We start from the raw sequence: 20,270 nt of genomic DNA on the forward strand, positions 1-20,270 counted from the left end.
CAACGGTTACAGCAAGCTTCGCAATCGAGCAACGTTCATTTCCCACCATGTGTTGTTCAAACTATTAGCAATTTGCTATAGCTGAGCCAAAGCGTCAAGATTGAGGTTGCCAGATTTTTATATCGCAGAGACGTTCATGATAACGTTTAGGGCGCGATGTGAATCACGTAGAGCATTGAGTTTTCATGAGCGGGTGGTTTGAATTCACGCATCAAGAATCATTAAATATCTTTAGAAGGAGTTAATTTCGGTAATTTTCGTTGTGCGCGTCGTATTCTACGTGAAATTTTAGTTAAGAAACATGTATCAGAATGCTTAAATTTGTACCTTGTCTAGTGGTCCATTGCGGGCGTCCTAGTCAGCTAGTGAGCAGTACTAGATTCTTTAGCATAGCTTCCAATGGAGAAATATCGATAATAGATAATTCACGCCTCGCCACTGCCATGTTTATCAAAATAAATTATACTTATTCTTTCACATTGCTCTGCGTGTAGTCCTTCAAAAGAAGTATTGAATTCGTGCATTTTTTCACCTGAGACCATAAGACAGCCGCCATGTCGCGTGCTTCACGAGAGAGAAGGCTTTTTGCAGTCTCCCTTGCAGAAGGCAAATTTTTGTCTCCCTTTTTCATTCCACACAGGAAAAGAGGGCAGTGTCGGAGCAGAGAGAAATTCCCTCTCCAGAAAAGGTCAGTTCTCCTCCCTCTGTAATCCCTATCACTCAACAGGAGTTTCCGCCGTAAAGTTTTCTTTAGGCGGGAAATCCCTTTCAATTCTGGATAAGGCCCTGTTTTCCGTTCCTGGAAGAGTATTTACCCAGCTCCGTTACTTCCTCTGTTCCCACGGTGACACTTTCTTTTATTACCTTTTTCTGGCTGTGGGCCACCAGTCTGCCAAATGTTGTACGAATTTCAAATTTAGGCTTCCTTTGTTTCGAGATAATTGAAGAACGTTACACTTACGTTAGAGTGAATCACCCATTGAAGTTTTGCAAAAGAGTAACATTTTCCAATTCATTAATTATTTGCCAGAAATAAGGAGCTCCTGATGAAACCTATGCTTTTGTTTTATCTAATCTCTCGATTTTCCGCTAAATTCCTGATTTGTCTCCGCCCTAAAGTGAAAATATGATACACTCAGAAAAAAATTCCTAATTACGCAATTTTTCTGCAAAATACCTATAACGTTTTTCTGGTTTTCTAAAATTCAAACAGCGCGAAGAAAGGAAAATATATTCATACCTTACTTTTTTTCGCTGAATTCTTTGCACATGTGCTTTTGTGTGATTTGGCTCCCACGGGTACGTAGATACACGGTGAAAGCACGGAGTTAGGTATCCTACTTTGGGAGGTTGCAGATTTTCTGCCGACTTTGATCTTCTCCAGGATACGTTATCCGCAATTTCGAACAAACTACCTAGTGATTTTTACCTCGTCGATTTAAAATTCTCTGCTCATTGATGGTGAACCTTTAGTTTGACGTATCGATGAGTAGAGCAGACGCTTTCCGGTTGAGGGGAGTAAACTCTGTTTCGCGCAAATTGAACTCTTCGGTTCGTAGAGCCTAATTTTGATAGATCTAACGAATTCCTATTGATTGATCATTATAAATAGATGCAACATGCGGCTAAAAATCTTTCCACAACTTTCCAAATTCTTGATCAACTGAAGTTTTCCGGTTCGGTGGTCGGCTCGTAGAACTAAATCCTAGGTTTATCGAACAAGTCAAGCTCGAAAATAAACCTATTCCCACGACGGAGGGCTCCGTTCTGTAAACCGGAAAGCTCCCACTGGATCAGTTGCTCATGAATTCCGCCGTGCACGGATAAAACACGTCCGCTTTTAAAATTTAACGTGCCCGCGAGTCAAGTTTTTAAATTTTAATTTTAACTCAGTTCGCGAGCGGAGCTCCTGTTATTCTATTGTGTTTTCCCAGTGAGCCATCCCATTAACCCAAGACTCTCCGCTCTTCAACATCGTCTCAAATCTTCAAGCATTAATATCTCCTAAAAAGTATTTAATAATATATTTTTATTTGTCGGTGCATACATTGACAGCAATACGAATCTGACAGTCTAGAGCAGGATGATGAGACAAAATAAATATATATTTATATGAATTAACACCTATGCCGAAAATTAGGATTCGCTGTAGAGACATGTATCAACACAAATTTGTTGAGCACAGAAAAGTCCGCTCGCTGAATTGTCTGTTCACACGAATAGGGAGCTTCTCACGGAGAAAAAAAATTCGTGCATGGGACCCGAAGTTGAGGTCCTATGGATCTCTGAAGTTTTCTGATCACGTATCCGAAAACTTGAAGTCGAGCTGCCGAAGTTCGGGTCGACATCGAGGCACTTCGGTATGTATCGGAGTACTTCAGATGTGTGACCCGAACCCTTCGGTATATATTGAAGTACTTCAGATGTCTGACCCGAACTTCGGCAGCTGGACCTCAAGTTTTTAGATACGTGATCCGAAAACTTCAGAGATTCATATGACCTCAACTTTGGGTCCCACGCACGAAATCTTTTTCTCCGTGCTCAAACGAAAACTTGACATGAGTTAAACAGAGGTTGTTCTCGGTTACATAGTGTTAACTTGTAATCTGGTATTCATTCTGTTTTAGTTAATGGGTCAGTTGCGCTGGTCACTGAATCGTATTTTAATGCTTGATTCTTATAGATCAGTTAAAAATAAGATCCGTCCAAACACTAATTTTCTACTTTCGATATTAATAAAAAAATATCGCGCTTTGAAAAATTCGTTTAATGACGTCATCCGCCGCATTCCAACGCGGTAGTGCCACCCCTGGTTTCTTTCACCGTGCTTTCACTTGTCAGGGAGACACACATTTTAGCAGCTATCACACGTACAGCCCCCGGCCGTACACTGCCGTGCTAAGGAAAAACACCGTATGAACCTTCAGGCGTTGCTAGATTTCCCTTTTCAAAACACGAATTTTCTGGTAAACACATAAATATTTTTCCTCCAATTTTTTAGATAATGTTGTTCGCAATATCACCTGAAGTTCCTGAAAATTTAGAAGAAAAATATTCATAACTTTCCTCAAAAATAAACATTTTATTAAGGGAAATTTGGCAGCTCTCGAATGTTCATACGGCATTCTTCCTTAGCAAGGCAGTACAGTTGACAGTGTGCGCATGCGCAGAGAATGTCATTGACTGTGCGGTCGGACTGTACGTGTGATAGCTACTGTACTTACACTGGTTATGCTCAACGCGAAACTCGGATGAAAGCAAGGTGAAAGAAACCAAGGGTGTCACTTCCGCGGTTGATAACTTCCTTTAAGCGAATTTTTCAAAGTGCGATTTCTGGGATAATATTGAACGTAGAAAGCTCTGTTTGGACAGATCGTATTATTAGCTGGTCTACAAGTATCGAGCATGAAAATACGATTCTGTGTCCAGCGCAACTGACTACCTAATATTGTTACACAATGAAGTTGGCACAAAAATGTCGAAACATGGCAGTTGAGATACGTGTTTTCCTCATTTCACCGTGAGGATGTGCAGGTGGAAACTCCCCCAAAGCGACCCGCCGGATTCGTAACGTGTGACAGGGGCGTTGAGATAAGTCCCGAAAGGGGACGATCCGCCCCCGGGAACAGATAAACCCCGGATAAGTTGGGCCTCGATCGTCACTCAATCGGGGGTGAATGATTGAAAATGAGGGGTTGAAAGGTATGAAATCAAGCCTCCGAGAACAAGTATTTATTTTCTCCCCTCCCTAGGCTTCGCCGTCCCTCCATCGGTCCCTGTACCTATTTTATTTTTCGAGCCTCTCGCACACATTTTCCGCATTTCAGCCGTGTAGTTCGGGGGAGTGTGTAGAGGGATGGAAGCGACAAAACCTACCACTCGAAAACTTTCCGGACGGAATTCGGAGAAAGGAATCGTAATCAAAGGCGGAAATCTTTTAGCTTGGTTTTGATCTTCAATGGGCTTCATTCCGTAGGAACGAGGTAAGTATTTTGGGAGAAGAGGAGTTGACTCGTTAGTTGGTGAGTCAGATTCTCCTCAAGAGTCGATGTAACTTTAAGTGGGCTGCGGATTGATTACATAATACATAGGCTGTCCCAAAACAACTGAGAGTAAGTCTGTATTTCAGAAACAACAATAGATATTGAAACGCGGTCTGCAAGGGGTTGTAGCTCATATCCTTAGCTATCCAACGAACCCAAGATTAGCTCATTTGGTCAAAATTTCGCTGAGTTACAGCAATTTTCCGGAGCCGTGTAAAAAATAACCCTACAGGATTTTTGAGTATTTTTTTCCTTGTCTGAACTGTTGTTCCGAGAGTCGTACAGTTCATCGCAATTTTGCGGATCACGTTGGCACTGGTCTAGGTGTAAGTACTAACATGTTTGCATGTGCTTTCATTGCATATCAGAGTTTTCTTCAATTTCCCAGCTCAGTGAAGCCAACATTGTCTAGCGTTAATGACACTTTCCTCCGCCGCAGAAGTTGAGGGCCGGCCGCCATGCGGAATCAAAGCCACCGACTCGCGACCCTCGGAAAAAGCTGCATGCCACCGATAAATGGTGCTCTCCCCAAGTCAATTTTCTCCATAAGCAACTAACATCTCTTTCACGGTATCAGAGGCAGTTAAACCTCGGCGAACACAGTAACAGACGGCATAGCGTTGCTCTTGTTTCAGCTCCGCGGGCGAACTCATTGCACTAAACGCGAACACGTGTCATTAACGCTAGACAATAGTGGCTTCACTGAGCTGGGGAGTTGAAGAAAACTCTGATATGCAATGAAAGCACATGCAAACATGTTAGAACTTACATCTAGACCAGTGCCAATGTGATCCGCAAAGTTGCGATCAACTGCACGACTCTCGGAACAACAGTTCAGACAAGGAAAAAAATACTCAAAAATCCTGTAGGGTTATTTTTTACACGGCTCCGGAAAATTGCTGTAACTCAGCGAAATTTTGACCAAATGAGCTAATCTTGGGTTCGTTGGATAGCTAAGGATATGAGCTACAACCTCCCGCAAACCGCGTTTCAATATCTATTGTTGTTTCTGAAATACAGACTTACTCTCAGTTGTTTTGAGACAGCCTATGTATTAAATTTGATTGAGAAAGCTGCAGACTCGAAGAAAAAGGGATACGGCCGGATCCTATTGGTGGAAACGGTTGCTTTTCAAAGATAAAGGAGGAACATTCTGCCGTGCTAAGCAAGAACGCCGTAATCCATCAAGATTTTCCCGCGTTTTTTGGAACTTAACACTGCATAAAATAAAACCTGTTTTACCCATGCATCTCAAATTTTCAGATTAAGTTCTTGATAGTATTTGCGAAAGAATGAGTAAAAACATTGACCCAATGTACACGCGTTCTTCTGCTATGATAGATTGTTTCCAACCAAATTAAAATGGCGTTTACGGCGTTTTTCCGTTGCACGGCAGCATTGTGGACCAAGTATCGCCGCTCCTCTGACGTAAGGGCGTATCTTGATTATCGCATGAGCCCCAGAAGTCATGGATCTATATGTAAAACAGGGCTCACGTAAGAATTGGGTTCCCCCCTAACGTCAGAGGAGCAACGGTATAGGGCCCGCGGGTCCCTCGTGGGATGCCGTTATAGTTTCGCGATTACTCGTTTCAACCAATAGGATCGCCCCATATTTCCTATATCTTCTTTGTCTATCCATTTCAATAATCAGCCCGCTGGTTTCTTCTTTGTCTTTTACATCTCTAGAAATCCGGAACGGAGCCGATTGTCTCTTGGTATTTCTACATACCGGGTGTCCATAAAGTAACTGAAAAGTAGGTATAACTTTTGAACAAAAAAAGATAGAAGGTCGCGGTTTGTGGCATTCTTCATCATCCAAAAGGGGAAATTTTTCGATGGGGGGCTTTTCCTGGTGGACCCCCCTGGGGGGGCCCCAGGGGGGGCAACTTCAAAAATTCAAATAGCAACCCCCATTTTTTTAGACATGATTAAAAAGAACTTAAAAAGACAAGAAAAATGGCGCAAATAAAATTAAAATCGGTTATTTCGTTCAAAAGTTACAGCCGGTCAAAGTTTTAAATTGACCACTTTTCAAAAAATCGCCGATGAGCTCCAAATTATCGGAAAAACAGAAACAAACCGGGAATGAAAAGTTTGAAAAGTGCTTTTTAGGAAGAGGAAAAACAACTGACGTTGTCACAAGTCTGGATGGCATTGTTTCAAAATAAAATTTCGGAAAATTCAACATGGCGGCAAATTTGAGGAAACGCAAAAAATGAAAATTCCAGAAACTGTTATCTTTCAAATACCCTCTAGTTTAAGGAAATCAAAGGTATCAACTTTTATTCCTTTATTTGGCCAAGTAAGAGCAAATTTGCCGACTTAAAAGTTGTCAAGCGGGGCGCCTTCAATCGTTGGAGTATGCGACATCACAGGATTAAGTGTGCTGTCGAAAAATGAAGCCGATGTGAAAAAGCGCTCCTCCTTTGGGATGCTTTAGAAATGTTTAAGGTCCTGCTCCTCAAATTTAACGAGAAAAAAGAAGAAAAGTAAAATTTAGCAATTTTTACCCACAAACTTGGCGAGCCAAAAAAACATGATTTATCCTGGTGGGGTAGGGGCGGTGGACATTTTTGACATTTCTATCTCTGAAAATTAAAAATCCAAGAATAATTTTAATTCTCTAACTCCTGGCACTCCAGTTTGGCAAGGAGGATATCTGCTACGCTTCCAATTCCGAAGACGCCGTTCTACTCTTGATTATTATCTGAATTGAGATTATCTTATTGACAGTCTCAACCTTACGATTTGAGACACCAATCTTTTCGGTAACATCTGATGCACTATCTGATCGGTGACACGGTGAAGCGTAGCAGATATCCTCCTTGCCAAATTGGAGTGCCAGGAGTTAGAGAATTAAAATTATTCTTGGATTTTTAATTTTCAGAGAGAGAAATGTCAAAAATGTCCACCGCCCCTACCCCACCAGGATAAATCATGTTTTTTTGGCTCGCCAAGTTTGTGGGTAAAAATTGCTAAATTTTACTTTTCTTCTTTTTTCTCGTTAAATTTGAGGAGGAGGACCTTAAACATTTCTAAAGCATCCCAAAGGAGGAGCGCTTTTTCACATCGGCTTCATTTTTCGACAGCACACTTAATCCTGTGATGTCGCATACTCCAACGATTGAAGGCGCCCCGCTTGACAACTTTTAAGTCAGCAAATTTGCTCTTACTTGGCCAAATAAAGGAATAAAAGTTGATACCTTTGATTTCCTTAAACTAGAGGGTATTTGAAAGATAACAGTTTCTGGAATTTTCATTTTTTGCGTTTCCTCAAATTTGCCGCCATGTTGAATTTTCCGAAATTTTATTTTGAAACAATGCCATCCAGACTTGTGACAACGTCAGTTGTTTTTCCTCTTCCTAAAAAGCACTTTTCAAACTTTTCATTCCCGGTTTGTTTTTGTTTTTCCGATAATTTGGAGCTCATCGGCGATTTTTTGAAAAGTGGTCAATTTAAAACTTTGACCGGCTGTAACTTTTGAACGAAATAACCGATTTTAATTTTATTTGCGCCATTTTTCTTGTCTTTTTAAGTTCTTTTTAATCATGTCTAAAAAAATGGGGGTTGCCATTTGAATTTTTGAAGTTGCCCCCCCTGGGGCCCCCCCAGGGGGGTCCACCAGGAAAAGCCCCCCATCGAAAAATTTCCCCTTTTGGATGATGAAGAATGCCACAAACCGCGACCTTCTATCTTTTTTTGTTCAAAAGTTATACCCACTTTTCAGTTACTTATGGACACCCGGTATATCTACCCTATAAGAGGCCACCAGACAAGGTCTGAACTATACAACGAAACGTTGTGCATGTCATTTCTCTTGAAAATCTCACGCAGACAAAGATGGAGACAACAGCAAGTTCGCAAAATCAACTCCTGCTTAAATACATTTTTGACACATTTTTGCTCTGTCTTCTTTCTTTCTAGCATTCGAAAATTTGCGCAACCAACGTTTACGGATCAGCAAGTAGAAGGTTAATCATCTTGGAATGGCCCCTTTGTTGCAATGAATCCTATACTTAGTACACACATGCATATTTGCACATATTTGGAGATAACAGTTTGCAATCAGATGCTCATCTTTCTGTTCAGTTTAGAAATAAAGAATGGGTCATCAGTTTTCCAATGCAGATGGTTGATTTTAAAGATGCCTTCAGAAGAAGGAACTCCTATTGAAAAATGCAGTCCAATGATACAAATCCCCTAATTCCTAAAGTCAGTGCACCACAACCCTTTTAATACTTTGATTTATTTTTGTTACAGGCCATGCAAATGACGTGGTATCAATCCGCACATCCACCGACCCGATAGGTGAGTCCCTCATCCCTTCCTCCCACTGACTTTCATTCTTGCTCTTTTTTCTGTGGGTTTAGGTAATCGTGGATCGTTATTCCATTCATCTGTTAAACAGCGGAAAAACGCTGTCACGCACTGTGAGCAATAAAACTGTGAAGGAGGAAAGTGACGTTTTTGATAATTAAATCGAGATTTGACATGGTTGAGGTTAAAGACCGCCGCGGGTTGTGATTCTATCGAGGTGTATTCTGCCGTGCTAAGGAAGCAATCCGTATGAACATTCGAGAGTTGCCAAATTTCCCATGATAAAACATGTATATTTGAGGACATCCATGCATATTTTTCCTTGAAATGTCCAGATATTTTAGATTAAATTACGTACAAAGTTGTCTGAAAATGATGGGAAAGAATATCCACAATTTTTCCAGTAAATTCGGTTTTTATCGAAGGAAACTTGGCAACGTCTTAAGGCTCATACGGCGTTCTTCCTTAGCACGGCAGTATTATAGGCGCACGTCACACGTCACGTTTCGCGTCTTCCGTTTTTTCCTATTTTACTCCTCGCTAAAACCCAGCCGCGCATGAAATCCGATTTATTTTTCTTCGGAGATAATCCGTGCAGGACTAAACGCATTTTTGATAAATGATGCTTAAAACTTTTTGAGACCCAAAGTTTCATCTTCACAGAACCAGTGAACATTTAATCGGCCAGGTTGGCCTCGTTGTCAGCGCGTCTGACTAGGTAAATGGGTACCGGGTTCGAATTCTGGTTGTGGCACCGAATTTTTATGGAACTGACGAGTGAATGTGCAGTCTGAACAGATTCTACTCGGCTGTAATGTCTGAAAATTTGAAAAGCTTGGAGCATGAATGTGCCATTCTCTTGATGTCTACGGACAATAAATAGAGTATATCGATGGCTGTAGGTTCTTAATGGAACATAAGGCAATTAGCCAGCAGAAAAAAAGAACCAGTTATAAAAACCAGCTATGAAGTGAAGTTATATAGATATGGATACATAGATGGCTACAGTGCGATACCACGTATTTCCGTTACGAGTATCCAAATCTCCGCTCTTCTTTAGGTACAGCTTGAACTTTATACAGAACTATACCCACAGAGAAGAAAAATCAAGGAAAGTTTTCAAGAAATTACATACTGCCGTGCTAAGGAAGAACGCCGTATGAACCTTCAGACGTAACCAAATTTCCTTTAATAAAATCTTAATTTACTTGAAATATCGTGAATTTTTCTCTTCAATTTTCCCAGACAATTTTGTGCGCAATTCCGTCTAAATGTCTGAAAATGTCTGAAAAAAGTACGCATAATCGTTCTCAAAAATACTTGTTTTATTTGGGGCACTTTGGCAACTCTCGAATGTTCATACAGCATTTTTCCTAAGCACGGCAGTATAGGTCGGGTGGGTCGGGTTTTTGTAAATCACGTAAACAGAAAAACCGATCAGCTGCAGTTGAGCGACTGTCTTACTTCGGATTCCACACGTCTTTTCTTCTCACCGTCCAAATCAGTTCCTTTCTCTTTCCCACTCTAAATTGCCCTTACTTGACATGACACGCGCTGCATTTTGATTTCAGCCAGTTTGTTTTGGAAATTATTGACACCTAAACCGCGGATTGAGCAATAACGGTGGCCCGTAGAAAGTTGGTGCAATGGTGACTTGATCAGCATCCATAGACAAATTCAATGCAATAAAAAAAATTGAAAATCGAGCAGGGCATACATTTCTACAAGGAAAGCGAGGGATCCTTTCTTAAAATTTTCAAAGGAATCCGCATGAACGTTCTCTTATGAAAAATTGAATTGCCCAGTTGAATTTGGCAATAGGCTATGAGGCTTGATTTTTTCCTGCTAAACGTGGTCCGAATATGAGAACTATTTTCCATTGTGCTGGAAACCACATCTAATAAAACTTGCATGCAAAGGTAGTTGTTCTCTTTGAAAAAAAAAGAAAAAAAAAACCATATAAACAAGGACGAATAACAATCCAGTCGCATTAAGTTCCGCTTCATCGAAATTTTACATTTTTGTAGCCGAAACTTGGTCTCTGAAATATCTCCGAGGGATCTGAAGCTTTGACAATTAAAGCTGCAGCGGGAAACGTGTATGGGAGAAAAATTAATTTTTAAGTACGGAGCAGTGAGTTAAAGCGAGCCCCTCCGGCCCTCCGGGGCTCGGGTCGCCCTCCGAAGGAATGTCACGCAGATACAAATCAAGTAAAATAAAGAAAAATAAAAACCAATGTTGCCAACTACTCAAATCCCCTCGAGAGATTGAGACGAGGCGAGGCTTTTTGGCCGGGCCGCTCGGCAATCATGTCGAAGGGACCGGAAAGAAGGCAGGACAATTTAGAGTAGATGGAGTTTCAATTTAAACATTAAAATTGCAAAGCGCCGAACAGGTAAATAACTCATTTCTCTGTCACTTTCTGCCACGCTAAGAAAGAACGACCTATCTTGAGTGAAGATGCCTTTGTAGATTTGCGGTTCCTCGCGGAGCCCTTTCCACGGAGCAAGTTGTTACTTATTAAAGCGGGAAAAATGCTCAGCGCTTGAAGTACATTATTCAAAACGCTTGAATAACACTAATTACAAAAGGTCACTTTCCCGTGGCTCTACTGCCCGTCTTTGAAATTTCACGCTCCCGGCGCTCCGTCCTCCAAGGGCCGCTCGTTCGAGCTTCCTTCCATTTTTCCCGAGCCTCTGAGAAATACATCGATTGCAAAGGACGAGAGTGCTCCGCTCCGATCCGCACATAATCCTTTCCAACCAACTCTCAGCAATGTCACTTTTCAAATGTCTTTGAGTCCTCCTCAAATGTCACCGTCTACATTCCCGTCCCAAGGAAGAACGCCGTATGAGCCTTCAGACGTTGCCAATTTCTTTCGATAAAAAGCGAATTAGATATTAGAAACAGATAGTTTTTTTCGCAATTTGATTTAGAATATCTGAAAATTTCAAGGAAAAAAGTCCATAACTTTTCTCAAAAGTACACGATTTTCGAGGGACATTTGGCAACTTTCGAATGTTCCTACGGCGTTTTGCCTTGGCACGGCAGTACAGGAGTAGGACCTTGGTTCACGAAGACTCCAAATTAAGTCATTGATACGAGAAATTTTTGGCGCAAAAAAACAAAAAAAAAAACTGCCTTTACTTTTTCGAACCGGCAATCTGCATTCCTGGCCGTTTGAATAGTTGATTTTAGCCCTTTCAACAAAGCGCTTCAAATTTAAATGTGTTTGCATTTTCCTAAAATGTGATCGTCTACCATGATAGGACCTTGATCCACAAAGTCTCGAAATCAAGTAAAAAGGAAAAAAATAAAAAAATTCGAGGTGCAAGAAGCAGAAGAAAAGAACGCCTCCATCATTGATAGGCAATCTGCACTCCTGGATGTTTGAATAGTTGCTTCAGCCCGTTCATCAAAGCGCGTAGAGTTCACAAGTGTTTGAATCTTCCGGTAATGGAATAAATTTTGCAATTAGAAATGTTATGTTTTCCGGCTCATTCGTAAAAACACATATGTCTAATGGTGCATGAATTGTTTTTAAACTTAGTCAGAAATTCTAGAACCTAACTGCACCTTGGTCCTCAAAAACTCGAATTTATTTGTATGTCATTGACATGTCACAAAATTAGTATGTATGTACCTATTTAAAAAAATAAAAAAGGAAGAGGGGGAAATATAGGTCTCTCTCGAAACTTACAAAAATAGAAAAGAAAAGCTCTCACTCTGTTTTCCGTTTCAAACCTCAAAATGTCTGATATCATTTGAGGTCAAGATTTTTTAATGGGCGTACGGACAGCGTACGCACCTGAACTACAACGAGCGAAGTGGCAGTTGCTGGGCGTCCTCTTCAGTCAGTCTCTGGCGCAACCAGCTTACTTTTGAAGAAAGTTTAGTTGCCTGAGTCACTAATGTAAGGAAACATTATTGAATTTATTTCTCACGTAATGCTGCCCGATCAAACAAGCACTTCTCCTAACACTGGCCTTCCAGTCTCAAGCCTCAAAATATTTGATATCTTTTGAAATAAAGATTTTTTACCATCTCCTAATTTCATTTTCATTCACCTTTCGCATTTTAGTAAAAAGAAAAAAAAGAAGAAGAAAAAAAATCTACTCTCACTCATTAATACACTTCACTCAATTTTTCTCTAATTATTTGCCTTCATTTCAGGTATTCGAAACTCTTGTTACCTCCGAAAGCTATGTAAGGAATCATTTTAATACTTAAGGGACCTCCCTCGTTTGGATCAAGGATAGAGCAAATGTTTTGAATTCAGATTCTGGCATACTCTTTGAAAATTAAAAAAAAAAAGTCAGAAAGATGAAGGCAGAATTTTAAGCAACAAAAATAGCTTAAAAAATCAGTCGGTTAACCTCGCATAGCCTCTGCCTGATTCCGCACAGAATAACTTTAAAAGGCATTGGCTAGTATATTTTTAAAAGAGTGCCTATCAAATCAAATGGATTGTTTTTACAACATTCAGCTTTTTCAACATTTCAGATTACATTTCTCAGAAGAATAAAATAGCTTCTGCGAAATATTTGCGAGAAATTTTTCTTTCTCCACAATGTAAATGAGGCAATAGTTACCTAATTATAATCGTAGGTTGTTAAATCTCAAAGACAAAAATATCATGCAAATCCTACGTATACATAGTTCCTTTTGATTTAATTCATTTTCACACCAGTTAGTTATAGCATGTATACGTCCTTTCCTTGCTACATATTGACTATCGGCACACAGCTATAGATCACTTGCAATCAATACTTGAAACCCCAGAAAGAGTTTCTCGTTGAAATCTCAAAAGCCGGTTTTTTACTCAACGTGGCAAAAATCCTTGAAAATTTTCCTCCGTGGACTAAGATTATTTTCCTTTGCGCAAGCAGTTCTGGCTGCAAAATCACCCGAAACTCATTTGAAATCATTTGATAGGTTCAATTTACTTCATGAAGATGCACTACTGCTACGACATATAACAGCCTAAGTGTGGCATTGCATGTTTTTTAGGAGGTTTATTTTTATAATTTAGCAAAAACATGATGAGATCTGTGCACAATTTAGGTGTCAACGGAGAAAATGCAAATGACAGAATGGCCGGCACGAAAATTACCTATCGGAGTGCAAATATTTATAAATGCAATAATAAATGTACAATAAATAATATTCGTGTAATGCCGCAAAAACACTAAGGGTGGCCGTTGGCGGTATCCGCACTCCGCGGCCTTGCTGCGTAACCTGCTCTCTTTCATCTCGCTTTAAATGCTAACTAATGCTTTTAATGTAAACTACTAGGATCGCTACTGATTTGTGCATAACTGCACATTGTGTTTTCTCTCGCATGTTTTTCACGATCAAAAAGTAATTTTGAACTGGATACTCTTTGCATGTCATTGATTAACATTGAATACACTATTAGAGAAAGTTCATGATGTAAGGGAACACGTGATAAAATGGGTCTGTCGTGATAGCAAGGTAAAGAAACTTAATTTACAAAAATGAACCATAATAAATGATGAAATAATAATTAATGATTTGGGACTCCAGTCCTCTGGAAAATTAAAAACATTATCATATTAATATCAGAGCACTTAGGAGTATTAAATGGGCATTTGGAGACAAAAAAAGCCCAATAATGTCGAACAAAATCCAAGTTTTGGCGATTTTAAATCTGCAGTTCGAAAATCTTATAGTTGCCAAAAAAAGTTATGCATGAAATTCTTATCTGTCATGTTCAAGTTGGCACAAATACAGATTGTGGGTAATGCAGCTTTAAGCCCTCTATTGACACGAGTAGAAACGAAATTGATCGCAACGTTTACCAGGGCCGGGTTTAGGGGGTGTCCACATGGGCTGCGGCCCATGGCGGCAAATTTAGGGGACGGCAAATGTTGTAATTTTTTCAAATGTAGGTATCAAGAAAAAAATCTGATATAGAAAACAAATATACAAGTACAAAAGTACAAAATATTCAAAAACAAGTATAGTGATTTCTAATTTGTTCGTCTTTTGGTGATACAAGAGACAGCGCCTTTCATTAGTCTAGTTGAGAGAGAAACCAAACGCGCAATTTGGCCTGGAGCGGCACGGCGCAGAGAACAATGATGACGAGGACTTGAGATGGATACGAGAAGCTCTCGGCGCGCCGGTCAGCGTGTAACACACATTGGCGCCTATAAGACTGAATGAATACTTTACGCATTGCGTCAAAAACAGTGCGGTCAGCAGCGGTCGGCGTGAAATGCATAGCGCCCACAAGACTGTGGGGATACTTCGCGCATTGCGCCAAACACAGTGCGGTTGGCGCGGTGGTGGGAATTAAAATAATCAAACCACATTTATGTTTATTCTTTCACAATGTTTTCGTTCTTTTCTTATAAATGACCGGTCTTGTCCACACAGAGATAGGTTTACGGAACTTAATTTTCGCGCTAAGCTCCGTGAACTTTTGCTAGTATTGACAGAGCTTCCACAAAAAATGTGCCCAACACGAGTAAACGCGTCTCATGCACCCCTCCTCCTCCGGCACGTTCACTTTATGGTTTGTATCGATGTTTCAAAACGAGTGAGAAGGGGCGGCAAAATACAGGCGGCCCATGGCAAGTAGGTAAATCCGGCCCTGACGTTTACCTTAGAACTGTAGAGAGAGTCTAAGGTCGAAATCTTGAAATCCGATTTCTTAGCCCATTTCGGCAAAAATAGCTCTACTGAAAGTGTTGTATCATGGACAAATTACACGTTTTTCCGTTCAACCCAACTGACACATTTTAACAGCCGCTCATGAGATTTCCGTCTATGTGCTAATGAGCAGATCCTTTAGTTCCCAGAATCAAAGTAGGTAGTGAGGAAAAATGTTCGCAGTGAAACCGAGCTGTTCGTAAGTCATTGGACGTTGTTTTGTTTGGTACACACAACCGAATCATTCTATTAATAATGATATAGTTATCTAATATAAGTCGTAAATCGAAAAATTGGATCCTCTCAACCGACTTACTGGAATTTGGTCAACTTAACCGAATAGTTCGGTCGAGCAAAATATTTTGGTACTTGCTAAACCAGGCTCCATATCATCCGAACAGTTCGGTTTTGCGGAAAAGTTTTCTTCAGTAAGATTTCCTCTCGCAAAACACTCCTGCCGTGCCAAGAAAGAATGCCGTAGGTGCCCTCCGACGTCTCCATATTTTTTTTTAATAAAAGCAGATTTGATCGAGAAAATCGTGAGTATTTTTCTTCAAATTTCTGAAATGATTTTGTTTGCAATTTCATCAAACATAATCCGACTATTTCAAGAAACTACATGAACTGTCCTCAGAGATACATGTTTTATGCGGGGAAACTTGGCAATGTTCGATTGTTGATTCAGCGTTCTTCCCGAGCACGACCGACGACGAATCCGCGGGAAAGAATCCCGGGATTTTGTCGAATCTGGCAACAGCGGGCCCGACTAAAAACGCGAAGGCGAGTGCTGAGTGCTGAGTGCTGAGCATGTGAACTCGAGAGAAGATAAGTGTGGCGGGGCAGAGGCAGTAATGGTCCGACAACATTATGCGAGGCCCGCGCTGGCTGGCGCTCCCGCCGCAAGTCGCCTTCCCTCCCGGAAAATCCCCCAATTTCCCATCGGGGACCCCCGGTATCCGAGTTTTCCGATGCGATCCGGCAGTGGGGTTCCGTCTCCGGCGGAGAGAGCTCCCGCTTTCATTGCTTCCGCCGCGGCCGTTCCCGTCTCGGGATCCTGGATCCGTGGACGACGGCGACGGCGAAAAAATTCACGCCGAGCGCGTAGCGCGCTAGCCCAGGAGCAATGTCTCCCCCGCGGCCGCCCGCCCAGCCTTGTCCCCAATGTTTCTCTCACAAGTGTTTACTCCCGGCGCGGCAAGGCGCGGCGACTCTCTCTGTAATTTGCACTGAAAAATAGCGCCAAGTTAGCGCCATCGACGCTTCGTCGTGCGTCGCTTCGCTTTTTGCCACCTACTCGCAAGAGCTCCGCCTTATTGCACCGTCCAAAGGAAGATCGCCGTATGAGCTTTCAGACATTGACAAATTTCCTTTGATAAAATATTAATTTTCAGGAAAATCTCTCAACCTTTTTTCCTATTATTTTTAAGGGAATTTCTTTCTCTATCAAGTCTAAATTATCAGAGAATTTCTAGTGAAAACAATCGTAACCCTCCCGAAACCTCAACATTTCATTGGGGGAAATTTTGCAACTCTCGAATGTTGATACGGCGTTTTTTCTTAGGGCGGGAGTATTTGTCGCTCATTTGATGTTAGGGCGCATTCCGATTCCTCGTGAGTCCCAGAAAGCATGGAGTTACGTAGACAGCTAGATTCTTGTGAAAACAGAGTTACGCTTTTACGTCAGAGTGAGTTTGGGAAAGAAGGGAGTACACACAAATATCACAAAGTACAGCAGAAGGTCATAGAAGCAGACAGATAAACGCAAGAGAAGTAAAACATTATGAGAGGGAACAGGAAAATGTTAAGTCGATCTAACACGGAAAGTTTTGCGGAATTATTTTGAGTTTGGATAGAAAGGGCTTTATCGAAATGTTAGAAAATATAGAGAGATCTCACGGGGGCTTAACAAGAAAATGTTAGGAAAAGTAGGGAATCACAAAAGAAACAGAGAATTATCAGAAAAAACAGGAAATCGTTAATGAGAACAGTGCATTATGTATCACAGGAACTTTTGCGGAAACCGTGGAACCTTCAGAGAAAGCAAAGAAGCAAAAAAAAAAAAAAAAAAACCCAGCAAAACAAAAAAACAAACAAAGGAGAACATGAAAATGTTAGTAAAAAAAAGAATTATGAGAGAACGTAGAGATGTATCAGGTATCACAGGGTAGTTGCAAGATACTCAGTCAGAGAACTAAAAAGTACGGCGAAGAATAGGAAATGATAAGGGATTCGACTGGAAGAAGAGAAAACAAGTGGTTTCAACACGCAAGTGTTGAGGAACGCACCCATATCAAGATCTATATTCGTTGAGGGTAAATTGATTTTGATTGTGAACAAAAAATCAATTCATATCTTGATTACGAGGCTGCATACTTTTGGGAATGACATAGCATTTTAGCCGCGTACGCCATCATGTATTTTTGAATTTTGAGATCTTTACCAAAAATTCGAGTTTCCCGTCAAAAAATACCTCTGGTACCGAGTTTCAGAAAATTGATCGAACAGAAGCCGAAGTAGCATTTTAGGCCACGCACGCCATCTTGGATTTTTGAATTTTTAAAATTTGACCAACAATTTGAGTTTCCCGCCAAGAAATACTTCTTGGCACCAAGTTTCACAAACATTGATAGAACAGTAGCTGAGATAATATTTGGACGGATTTCTGCCAAACGGAACTATGTGCATTATGACGTGAGCCTTTTTATGCATATATTCTTACGGGTCTTAGGACTCATGTCTTAATGCGCATAGTTTCGTTTGAAAGAAATACGTCCATTTATGACCACGTCCACAATTTGGATTTTCGAATTTTGAAAATTTGACTGAAAATTCACTCTTCCGTCAAAAAAGTACCCTCGGACACTAAGTTTCACCCAAAATGTATCGCACGGGAGCAATACCTGACGGGAAATTCATCTCCGCTTAAAAATGCGCAGTTAACAAAGCGCTGAGCGAGTCCTATGCTAACATTCATGTTTCTCGCCAGTAGCGCGCCTTCAACGTCTATGATACTTCTTGCACTACTTTGAAGTTAGTTTAGATGCGTGACCCAACCGAACCCAACTCTCTCGGAGATCAGCGATTCGGGGCGAGTTTTCTTGACATTTCTCGTTATATTTCTTCACTTCTTTTAAAATTTTCACGTTCAATTTCAAAAATATATTTTCATAAGTTTCTTTTCTAAGGGAAAAAATAAAACTCACCCGAAAATGTTGATGCGTTGCAATGAAAAAACGAGCACATGTTTCAATACGATTAAACCCTGCAACAGAATTATTCCGTACTCTTCTGTGAATTGAAGTCCCGGTGGTCGGAGTGATCCTGAAAGTTACGAGCTCTTGAAGCACGTAAAAAACCATGTTTACTCACACGTAAAACACCCCATCCGTAGCGAGCGTGGTGGCTCCGTGCATCCTGCGTCGGACCGAAGTTTCTCCGCTAATGAAAACCTGTCCGCCAACTCACACCGTGGCGGGTGAATTAAGACCGCCAACGATTGAGGGAGCAACGTATCCAACCCCCTGGCGGAGAGCGGTTTCCAGGGGGTACGACCCCCCTTCAGTTTACGAGTTTGTCAAATCGTCAATTTGAGATCTTCTTAAAATTGGACGGGCAGAATGGCTCTGTTGCACGCATGAGATACAGCAGACTGAATTCACTTTCTTATGGCCAATTCCCTTGAAAATCACGTTGAGCACACCAAATAAGTTTGAAAGCCACTCCTTAGCGCGCTATATGCGTTGTTTGTAAGTTGTAACACCCTTTTTCAAATTTACCGCGTACGCGGGCAGTTTTTCTTGCTGGCCGGCAGTCAGGTTTGACCGGAGAGAGACCTAACCTAAATATACAAACAATCTCGGGAGCTTTTATAAACTCTCCTTACGTAAGAGTTCAAATGATTCAAAGCTTTTGTTTTTGCAAAATAAAGAAAAGAAAGGAAAGAAAGGCTCGAAAAGGATTGAGATTATACAATAAATAAAGATATTGAAATCGTTTGTTTACTCAGGTCAGTTTTTCTTACTCCTCTCCCTATGCAAATCTGGTCGGCGGTGACTGAAAAAAACTGCAGACGCGGGAACTTGAAAAAGCGTGATGTAAACTACGCAGATTGTGAGCTAAAGAATGGATTTTAGATTTTTTTAACGTGCCCAACGTGATTTTCGTGTGATTTTTCCGTTAAGAGTATACTAATTTGGCCGTACTTCTTGCATTCAACAAACCCATTCTGCTGTCATATTTGACGTTTCATTGGGGTCCAATTACTTATCTTTAATTTTTTAAGCTTGCAGCTGGTATAACGAGCGCTTTTTATACTCAACTCGCCATTATTAGATTTTTAGGATTTGGGGTGTTGTAGCGGTTGAACGTCGAAACAGTAATTTTCAAGATGGTGGAAAAGTGGCTCATATTTTAACAAAAAATTAGAGTATAATATCATTGTCAATGCGTTTAATATCAGTTGTCGGAGAACAGGAATGATATTCCTAAAAAAATTTGCCGAAAATTGCGTAGTTCCTTGTATTGATCCGTCGAAATCTTCTTTGTCCGTACTCCGTACTCTTCTAATGAAGATACTATGGATGGAAATATTGGCGGTTTACCACAACTACGTAAAACTCGGATTGTTAAATCAAATCGATAACAACATTGCTGCTGACAGAAAATATGAGCAAGTCCACTTGTCATCAATTGTACTCGCCGCTGCAAGAGATAGTTATAATAATGACCGTTCCCTGGAGTCATTGAGAACTAAACTCCGTGAGCGGAGCTGTCGTGTTAAGGGAAATGCCGTATGAATCCTCAGACGTTGCCAAATTTCCCCCAATAAAAATTCTTATTTCTTGGAGAACGTATAGACATATTCTTCCAAATTCGCAGCGAATATTATTCGCCCTTAAACCTACAACATCTGAAAATTTCAAGAAAATATATTCATGTCCTCCCTGAGGAGCTAAAATTTAAGCGGGAAAAATTTGGCAGTGTTTGAATATTGATGCGACGTTTCTTCTCAGAGCGACAGAGAGGCATTGGCGATCGTGCCGCCATCTTCCTAGTTGGGACGAGCTGCGCCCATTCAACTTTCCCCGCCAAATGATTGGAAAAGTTGTGGGCGCATTTGCATTTTCACGGCGGAAGTACTCCACAGCTGCCATCACGTTGCAGAAATATTAGTATAAATATTTGATATAATAACGCATTAAGGGCATTCTTCGATGAACCTGGTTTTGC

General features: G+C 40.8%; 1 protein-coding gene across 1 annotated transcript in view; it reads left to right on the plus strand.

Annotated features, from left to right (window-relative positions):
• Ccn (cellular communication network factor protein Ccn) overlaps window positions 1-20,270 on the plus strand; it is a 470,858-nt gene that overhangs the window by 63,871 nt on the left and 386,717 nt on the right. Inside the window, exon 2 of the mRNA XM_072299014.1 lies at window positions 8,307-8,354. The gene's annotated coding sequence lies outside the window, so the exon portion shown is untranslated. The remainder of the gene's footprint in view (window positions 1-8,306; window positions 8,355-20,270) is intronic.

This window comes from Bemisia tabaci, chromosome 3, assembly GCF_918797505.1.
Source record: "Bemisia tabaci chromosome 3, PGI_BMITA_v3".
In the NCBI taxonomy this organism is placed as follows: Eukaryota; Metazoa; Arthropoda; class Insecta; order Hemiptera; family Aleyrodidae; genus Bemisia; species Bemisia tabaci.